The sequence below is a fragment of the Tenebrio molitor genome, chromosome 3 (genome assembly GCF_963966145.1).
Source record: "Tenebrio molitor chromosome 3, icTenMoli1.1, whole genome shotgun sequence".
NCBI classification, from domain to species: domain Eukaryota; kingdom Metazoa; phylum Arthropoda; class Insecta; order Coleoptera; family Tenebrionidae; genus Tenebrio; species Tenebrio molitor.
The window spans coordinates 12,162,014-12,172,260 of NC_091048.1; the positions used below are offsets into that span (position 1 = coordinate 12,162,014).

The window sequence follows — 10,247 nt, forward strand, 5'->3', positions numbered from 1 at the left end:
AAGATACCTATACAAACCCTTTTTAAAATTTTGCATGGTTTTTTACATTCATCCTATTCAGAATTCCGAAAATGTTTTGAACAAATAACCGCATTGTTTGCAACTTTGATTGTTTCTTCCACACTTATATCCATTTGTTTCTTAAGAAGGTTTCTTTTGGAAAACTGAAATCATTTTTTCACCCAGGTCTTCGGTATTTGTAAAGAATCGTCTATTTTAGGTACATACCAGTGAAAAGATAAGTCTTGTCTTGAAGAACTATAAGGAGTAGAACAAATTCTGCAGGTTTTCATTATTGCAATTATTCTATTTTACGAATTCAGGAAGTTTTATGACAGTTGAGACCACAGGTTCAGACTTTTGAATTAATTTCAAACTTCAAAATTGACATTTGCGAAACATCAAAACGACATAAAGTCCATTCACGTTGGATTTTCCCTGCCAAATTGTTGTCACGTTGTAAGCCTGCGCCTCCTTTCCTAGTAATTTTTACATTATCGTGTTTTATTCGTGATAAAGCGATTTGACGTCTTCAATTTTGAATGTTAGTTTGACGTGTGAAATAAAGTCACAGATTTTTTAATAAAATTCTATTCCTGGATGATTTTACCATGGCGAAAAGAAAAAAGGTTAATTTTAAAATTGCGTTAACCTTCCACAACTGAGGTAATGTGACGAAACCCGCAAGCTAATACGGACTCAAGAAAAAATAGATTCAATTCGAAAATTAATTAGTTAGAATCCTTTAATATTTAATGTATTGTATGTATTAACATGATTATAATCTATTTACGACCTTTATTGAGCAGTTTTAACAATACAACGTTATTTTAAAGGTAATATGTACATCGAAAAAACTTAAATTAGAAAAAAAATCATTAAAAATCAAAATACACCTTTCTTTTGTGGTATGCAATTGTAACAATACATTCTTGAAACGTCACAACCACAATCAAAACGTATATGTGTCTCTGAATAACTAAAATTTTATTGCCAAATTTGTTCCATCATTTAGATGCAATCCTTACTTCCATCGCTTCCAATGAAAGAAACTTCACACAATTTCCTATTGGGTTCATTTTCTATACCTAACTTATTCTGGTTCCTCATCATCATCACTCATCATGTTAGTCGCAGAAGGTTAAGTCAATGTAGTCATTAAGTGTTTTTTCACTTAATCAACAACGCAAGCAGAAAAATACACCAGTAGGTAGGAGTTAGGTAGCTATTGTATGTTCCTAATCCTATCATACCGATTAACAACTGACACTATTTTTAGTGCAAGTGATAACAAAATGGATCTATTATTACCTATTGTTATCCTCTAGAAAGTTTAATAACAATATTTGAAAAATGACTGTTTCTTTGCTGACAGCGAATAACATAACCTCTACAGTCTACGAATGAGTTGGTTACTTTATCAGCCCGTATTGGTGACATACACAGCTAAAGCATTTTTGAACCAAAAATCACACCGCTACAATATTGAATTATTTGACCTTGACTAGGAAAATCCAACGTGAATGGACTTTACGTATTGTAATAACAGAGAGAAACATATTTTAATACAGGTTAGAATAAAATGGGGGAAGGTACCGAAGTCTGTGATATGTTTTTTCAAAGTCGACCTACGTTTATAGGGTATTGCCGTATCCAGTACTAATAAATCCATGCTTTTGAAGGAACAGACAGTTCACGGAACTCGACCAGCCGTATTAGAGGCTTCGATTCTTATTAGTTATTAATCTAGGAAGCCGTGGTAGTACCGGTGTCGGTACCATCAGCGACCGCTAGGGGCGGGGGTGAAAGTCGACAGTTGACAGTAAAGTCGACAGGGGATGAACGACCATGTTTTTTTTTGGAGACACTTTTGTCTTGACTGCAGAGTAGTGCAGATTAGTTAAATTTGTACAATATTTACATTTATCACTAAATACACACATTATTGAGTCCTCGAAACTATGTAGTTAATTGGAAATTGATAATGCTTGGCTACATGGTCATGAATTTTGACAAGAAAGTGTAACCTCAAATATTATACATGATGTATATTGTCATTCAGCCACAGTCTTACCATAGAACTCGCCCAAATTTCCATAGCCTACTCTGGTCTAAAACAAAAGTGAATGCACTGTATTTATAGAAACCTGTGCTAGAAACATTACAAGCGACATCTTTATATTTGGGGCTAAGCTTATAAATCAAAAAATTTCGCATACATTGACTTTGCATTCTATATACGATAGTACGGTGCGATCAATTAAAAAATAAATCGAGTCGGCGTGTTACCTATGGCAACCCATGCTATAGCATAGGCTCCAAAGCAAACTCGATTTATTTTTTAAATGATCGCTCGATATATTATTATACAGGGTTATTCTAAATGATTGTAGTCGAAGTAGGCCATGCCCATGTTATTACATTTTTGCCGCTTTCATGTGAACTGTCAGTTTTGTCGCTGTCACTGTCATTTTTTAGGTGAAAAGTGCGGACTTTTTATTAATTTTTGTTAAATTAGCGATTGAATTCAGAAATACTGAGTTGTTTTGCACCCAATTTAACTCCCGTGTGTACTCACTTATTCACATCATTTTGATGTTTTTTTATGTGGAGCGGCAACCATAAATTTTACATTCAGTTTTCACGCCTACTTCGACTACAATCATTTAGAATAACCCTGTATTATCTATACAGTCGCTCAAAAACGCGTTCGTTTGAACATTTCTCAAGAGCGTTTAGACCTATTTAAACGCTCCCAGCGATTTTTTCCTCTTCCCGAATTTGAAAAAATGGTTAGGGGGATGAACATTCATTTCCAATGAGGAAGTCATACCTGAGACAAACGCTCATTTTGCGGAGTTGGAGGCATCGCATTATTCTGAAGGTATCAAAAAGATAGAAAATCGTTGTACTGATTTGGAAGGATATTATGTAAAAAAATAAAAAATAAAAAAACAGCCGGAAATCTTGAGTTTTCATTATCAGACCGAGAACTAACTTCCGAACGACCCTCATATAACAAGCCGGCCACCAGAGCTCGTATATTGCCGTGACGTCACAACGAGAGTCTCAGCGATTATTATTGGAAAATAAGAACTGCTCGCGTTTCGCGGAAAATGCAACAAAAAATAATTCTTGATTTCTGCAGGTCCACATTTCGATGAGTTTCAGTTGCATTTGGTACTTAGCGATAGCATGTCGAGTTTTAAAGATTAGGTATTAATTTTCTGCAAATAGATAATAATACCGTATTCCCGGGTGTCGTAGCAATTATGAGTGTTGTCAGTCTTGATTTTTAGACACACTGAAAGAGCAAGTGAAGCGTATTTGTCATAGTTTGTGTTATGAATGATCTGCAACTTTTTTTTGTATTTATGTATATTTAAGAACATTCTTTAGATCCATCATTTTGTAATTTTTCCATTTCTGCGTCGTCTGTACTGTGATTCCAGCTTTGTTCGTCTCCAGATGTGAAGATGAGACAAAATAAGAAAGCGAATAGATTGACTCCCGCCAAGATCCAAAATACGTAGGTCCACTGTTGAAAACTTTGTTCATCTTTGGTGATTACAGCAACGATTTTTGTTAGAGCGTAACCGGCTAAACCGGCAGGTACCTGACTAATACCATAAATGGTTCCGGAGTATGCCGGAGCTATGTCCGCAGAGTTTGCCAATATTCCTGGCGTAGCCAAACCCATTAGACCTAAAGAACAGGTGAAAACCGCCACCGAAACAATACTGCTGTAGCCCCAGAAGGCTTGTATGGCGAACAGCACAAATGTCCCAAAGAATAAAATAGAGCAAAACGTTTTTCGTATAACTGTCGTTGAAAGTCTTTCACTCTTTTTTATGACATCAGCGACACAAGAAGAAATTACAGATGTACAATATCTCACTGAAAACAAAAGAAAATCAAAATACAGTTGAACAAAAAGAAAAACGTACCAAAATATGGCAGACTAGACCACCATCCATTTGCTTTAATATTAAAATGCAGGACGTGACTCATATAGGTGGGTAGTTGCATGAAAGCAATGAAAAATGTAAACGAAGCACAAGTGTTAGCCATAATGATAGCCCATACAGGACCCGAGGTTAATATTTTCGTTCAAGGAGTCCTTTTCTTTTTTGCTGAAGGCAAATCTCTTTTGATCTCGTGTCTCAACTTCAGTTTCTCGTTTTCGCTAATTCTCGGGTGTTGCTCGGGTGAGTCGTAAATTAAATAAAACCAGCATATTGTCCACGTCAATGCTATGGTACCCGTGACGTAAAAGACGCTCGGCCAACCCCAGTAATCTATCAGATATCCGCACATGGGTAGGGTGACCGCCACCCCCAAAGAACTAGCGGTCATGTGCGACAAAAATTTTGACATATCTGTGGGAGACACCCACTTGATGGCCATCGGTGGCATCGAGGGCCAATGTATTCCCAGTGCGATACCTAGTGCGAATCTGACAAATAAGAGGCAGTAGTAGTTCATGTAGCTGGAGATGGGGGTCAAGATGGTTAAAAGACTGGCGGTCAAGACCCCAATTCCGATTATTATTTTTGATCCGAATGTTTCCGACAGTCGTCCTTCTGGGATTTGGGTCAGGACGTAGCCCCAGAAGAAGTAACCTAAAATGTTGTTCTTCTCTTCTTCGTCCCAGTTGTCGACGTGGTGTTATTTCTGTTGACCATCTCGATTATGGCTATTGATATATTCACGCGAAGCATGTGATGGATCATAAAGCCCAAGAGGACCATGAGTCCTAAGACTCGCTGACATGTTACAATTTCTGAAGCAAAGTAATTTGAACCGATATTCAAACAACAGATGTGATTCTTACCGGATTTTTCGGCCATAATTTCAAAATGGAAAACGGTTTTGCCTAATAACCAATGTCAACGGGGTCTTCCTTTGAAGTGCAGAACTTGGATATAATTACATATCCATACCCACTTCTGATACAACAACAATTTTTTCCTCAACATTTATAATAAGTACATATTAAACATATGAAATAAAATACTTATTTGAACAAACTACAACACCACTCTTTCACGCTGACTTAACAGTTCTATTCAATTGCATTTAGTGTCACTTTAATCTTTTCACCATTCATCTTGTATTATTTATTACAGGTTTTATTATGACGTAATGTGTACACATGCGTTAGGTTAATTCTGATGGTGTAAATGGAGAGATCTAAGTTGTGTTTCATTGGTGTAATAATTTAATTTATAATTTGTCATAAGTACTGCCTACATCATGGTATTTTGGACGGCTTCTATTAATGAAGACAACTCAGTTGATAGGCTGCAGCAATTGTTTTACGTGGTAAGGGAATTATTGACCAAAGGAAAGTCAAGTATAGAGTGATCGGTAAAATTAAGAGAACAATAGAAATTCTCATGAACACTTTTTATTAAATTTTATTATAACTTATTGTTTGTTTTATTTTGCAGTATCGAGATTTGTTGATTTGATGATCTTTGTGATAAATGTACAAATTGAAAAATTGTCTCTCACGATTACCTATTTCTTGTGTTGTTAAGAATTAATTTCACAATTACAAATGTGACGAAACGTCCATTTTGTTTAAAGTGAATTGACGTTTCCGTTTGTCTACCTCATTAAACACCAAACTTACAATGCAATTTCCCCTGGTTTCTGCTGCAAAGTAAAACACCGCGTGCGAGAAATCGTTGTTCTCGCACTCCGAGGACAACCAAGAAATACCGATTTTGAGGCTATGAGTACAAAAAGTTTTATGTAACGGTTTTGCATCGTAAATAACTATTTGCCTCCGAAACCATTGGAAATGATCACACTTTAACGATACTGTGCCAGAAAAATTCCCTATGTATTTCTTTGTGAATCCGATTGATGCTCTTAGTTGAGCAAAATATTTCACATTCATTTTTCATTTCAATTCGAAGGTCAATTACTCAAAATTGGTTAAATCGGTTTTCTTGCTATTTAATTTATTTTATTTCTCCTTGTAATCGCCACCAACAACACTACATCGTTGATAACAATTGTAAATGATATCAGACTATGTTGTAAATACTGGGTGTTATTGAAATTAATCTTTTTATAATTATTAAAGTTATAATAAATTTATTCCCCCTACCCCAACAAGCAGTGGAAATCAATTACAACTTAACTAATAACAATTAACTAATAATTTTACTATATTAATTTTTCAGGAACTTGAGGACTAAAGTGATATAAATTACTCCTATAAAAATGTCATTATACAGGGTGATTGACATAACTTTCCGACCCTAACGAAATTTAAATACAGCCAGCAATACGTTTTCGCATTGTAAATTCATAACTTGATTCAAAAACATGAATAATTTAAAACTTTTGTAGGGTTTGGACATCCCTCACAAAAGTCTCAATTATAAAAATTTAAAAATGGTAATTATCGACAATTTTTTTTTTCATTTAAGAAACTGACTAATTATATATTAATATCATATCGATCCTTTCGTCACTGGAGCACACTTTAATTAACAAAAATTATTTCAGAATTATACAACAAGGAACTGTCAAGTGATTGTCAATAATGCCAGGAGTGTCCAGATTTCATAGTAAATAAAAGTATCAAGTTATCACCGAATAACGTATTACTGGCTGCATTTAACTTTCCTTAGGGCGGAAAGTTATGTGAATCAGTCTGTATAATTAGGCTAAAAATTAAAGTTACGTGAAAAGATCCAATAAAACAATACACTTGTGTTTCGTGTTTTCTTTTACATTCATTGAAGCGTATACATCTTGTGAAGCATACCCTTGTCATTCTTTAGCAACGCTTGCGGACTGTCAAATTCCACAATGCTACCCTTGTCCAACACCATTACCTTGTCAAAATCTTTGATAAAATCTAACTTGTGTATTATCATCACAATGACGGTGGAACGGGAAAAATTCATTTTTATTATTTCTTGTTTCAATTTCTGAATCTACATTTTTGCCGTAACTTCGTCCAAGACAATTAGTTTGTTGCTCTGAATGACGGCTCTTCCGAGACAAATCAGTTGTTTCTGTCCCATACTTAAATTGCAATCGACACCACTGATTTTATGCTCCAAATTGCAGAAGAGCTTTTCCAAATTGATGGTTTTGATTATGTTCCAGACTTGTTCGTCTGCGTATCTTCCTAGGGGATCTATGTTTTCACGTATCGTTCCAGTGAACAAAAAGGGATTTTGGTGAACTATCGAAATATTCTTCCTGATAAAGTCCAAAGGAAGAGTTGCAATGTCTACAATGTCGAAATATATCTTTCCTTGTGTTTTGTAATGTCTTAATAAAGTTGAAATTAGAGAACTCTTTCCTGCACCAGTTCTTCCAACTACGCCAATTTTTTCTCCAGACTTTATGGAAAAAGTTATCCCTTTCAATACGAAGTTGGAGTCATTCTTGTAAGAAAATTTTAGCTCTGCGAATCTTATATCACCAGTTTTAGGCCAATTTGCTGCAGAGTTTCCATCTCTAGTTTCTTCATTGTGTTTTGAAAATTCAAGGATTCTGTTGACTGCGGTCATATGCGTTTCGAACTTGGCCCACCTGAAGAACCCCAATCGTTGGATATGGACCAACATGAAACTTTGTGAAAGTACTAAGCCGATGTAGCCAACAGATGTGCCTGAAAAATAAAAAAGTAACGAATTGTGTTTAATTTCATGGCGTAATATACCATCGCCAAAAAGTAACAAGATAAGAATCACGATCGCAATGAAGACAGTGCTAAAGATGTTTAAAACGAATCCATGTGTATAGGTACAACCCATGTACGTGTAAGATGCAGAGGTGTATACGTCTAGATGTCTGTCAAATTCATCACATACAATACAGCTTTTGAAGCTGTGACAGTTGGAAGTCTTTCAATGGTAGCATTCATGTGACGAACGAATGGACTCGGGGCTAGTTATTTCAGTTACGCGCGTGTTGTTTTATTCATTAAAACTTACTTGAAATTTCTAGTTGTTTCAGTGCTCTGCCTGTCTTCAAATAGATGTAGGTTGTTGCGGCCATCAGTATACAAAATACTAGAGAAGGTAAGATGAATTTCATATTCACTGTCGCTATTAATATTGTTATTCCCACGGTTTGTACAAATGACTGAAAGCAGGTGTGTAGTAAGAGAAATTTGACAAAATCAGACTCACTTTGATGATATTGGAAAGGTTAATAGGAACTTTTTGGTCAACGTAGAGCAAATCTTCGGAGAATCTATTTAGAATATTTCCTACAAAATGATTTTCGAAAAACTGCATTGGCGCGTTAATAACTTTTGTGGCAACTAGTTTATGGATACTGGTCGAAGCTTTCTTGATCATAAGAAATAATACAACCGCTCTTAACATTACCAAGATCGCTGTCGACGCCAGAACGGCCAGAGCGCCGCTTCTGGTTCATGTTTTCATATTTTTCATTATTTGTCATGTTATGGAGTGTATAATTTAAAAGGTTTTGTTCAATATTTATCCTGAAAGAGAGGAATTATAGTAATTCATGATACAAGTTGAAACTAGAACTAACCATTTAGCTTCTAGTTTATGTATTAATGTCTTTGACAATTGTGCACCAATGAATAATACACAAATTAACGAAATTATCATTATTCCTCCACCATGAGCAAAATATTTCTTGTACGTTCCTAATTTAACTCTTGCAAGATCTTTCTTTTCTTGGTAAATTTTCTGTGCACAGGTTCCTTTTGCAATTAAGGTATCACTTTCGCTTGCGTTGTCAGAATCATCACCACCATCTTGACACGTTTCCCAGTTAGGAATTGTATCACCAAAAGTCCTTACAAAATTTAATTTTCCTTGTTTACGTATTGTGTGCGGCAAATCTGTTGTGGCACTGTTCAGGACGATGACGGTGTCGCTCGTATCGATGTGTTTCTGGTTACATTAAGAAAAAAGTCGAATAGTGTAAAGTTTGTAAATAGCAACAAAAATATTTTGTAGGTGTAACAAACTTCTTCTTTAAAATAACAAAGATGTAGTGTAATGGAATTGTTGTGATAAGTAGAACAAATTTATACTTACTTTCTACATTTGATTAATTTTCGTTTAAATACGTCACACATTATATTTTAATATTTTAATCCCATTTAAAATTTCCTTAGTGATTTGATACCGTTTATCAGTTTTCTTTAAAAGTCTAATCTTTAGTGATACGAGTAGGTATGGACGCCAAATACACTAAAATCACATTTAATAATAATTCAACAGATTCTCAGATTGCTTAGGAGAATACTTTGCATTAAAATGACAATGATGAATACAGAAACGAATGTTATCAGTTATCACTAACCATCCCACTTGGGTATAGACCAACCAGCACACCATCGAAAATTGTACGAAGGAATGAAACATGTAAGTGACGAAAGAAATGGAATGTTCGAATTTGTCGACATCTTTTGTAATCAGAGTTATTATCTTGCCATCTGACGTGCTTTCAAGTTGAGACGAGTTCATCTTTAATACTTTTCTGTATATAAGAGTAGTGAAAACTGTACGCATTTTGATAGAGAAAGTTTTGATCCTCAGCTGCAAATTGTCATTGTACCAATTACTGACTAAAACTACCATGAGCAAATATGAGCCGTATAGCCATCCGTCTGAATTGGAAACGGTGTGATTTTTTGAAAAATGCCCGACGAATTTCTTTATCAGTTTTGTTCTCAGCAGCCTAGAAAATTTGAAATAATTAGAGCGACTGTAAAAATTAGAAGATGTACATTGTCCCGATGTGTATTATAATTGCAGCCAGGAACAGAAGGTTTTGCATGCCGAAATATTTCCACAGGAAACGAGGCATTGAGAATTTTCTCTTTGATTTCTGCTTTTTGCAGATTTTCTCCAATCTTTTTCCCAATTTTTCGGAGCGGTAGGACGGAAATACTTCGTATATATGATTTTCAACTAAATCCGTTCGGAACCCTTTAATGAGGATTTTTCTCGTATAACTGAAACAGCTCTAGCTGCACCTGTGATCATTTTGAAATGTACTAATACTTACACGAAGAATAATTTACTTAGGAAGTTTGTACTTTCTTCCGGATTAATTTCTCTTTGCTTTTGCTTTAGGTGATCCATAACTCTAACTTTTTAAAGTAAGCTTAAAATGCACACCTGCTATCGTAACCAATTATTGGGCTTTGCAAACCTAGAGTTGTTTTCAACTAATAGTATGCCCTAACAAACTTGTTGCCAACTTTGTTATCGGTGGGCTAT

General features: G+C 35.2%; 1 pseudogene; it reads right to left on the bottom strand.

Annotated features, from left to right (window-relative positions):
* Positions 1-1,927: 1,927 nt before the first annotated feature.
* Positions 1,928-5,111, bottom strand: LOC138127053 (sialin-like; annotated as a pseudogene).
* Positions 5,112-10,247: the final 5,136 nt, after the last annotated feature.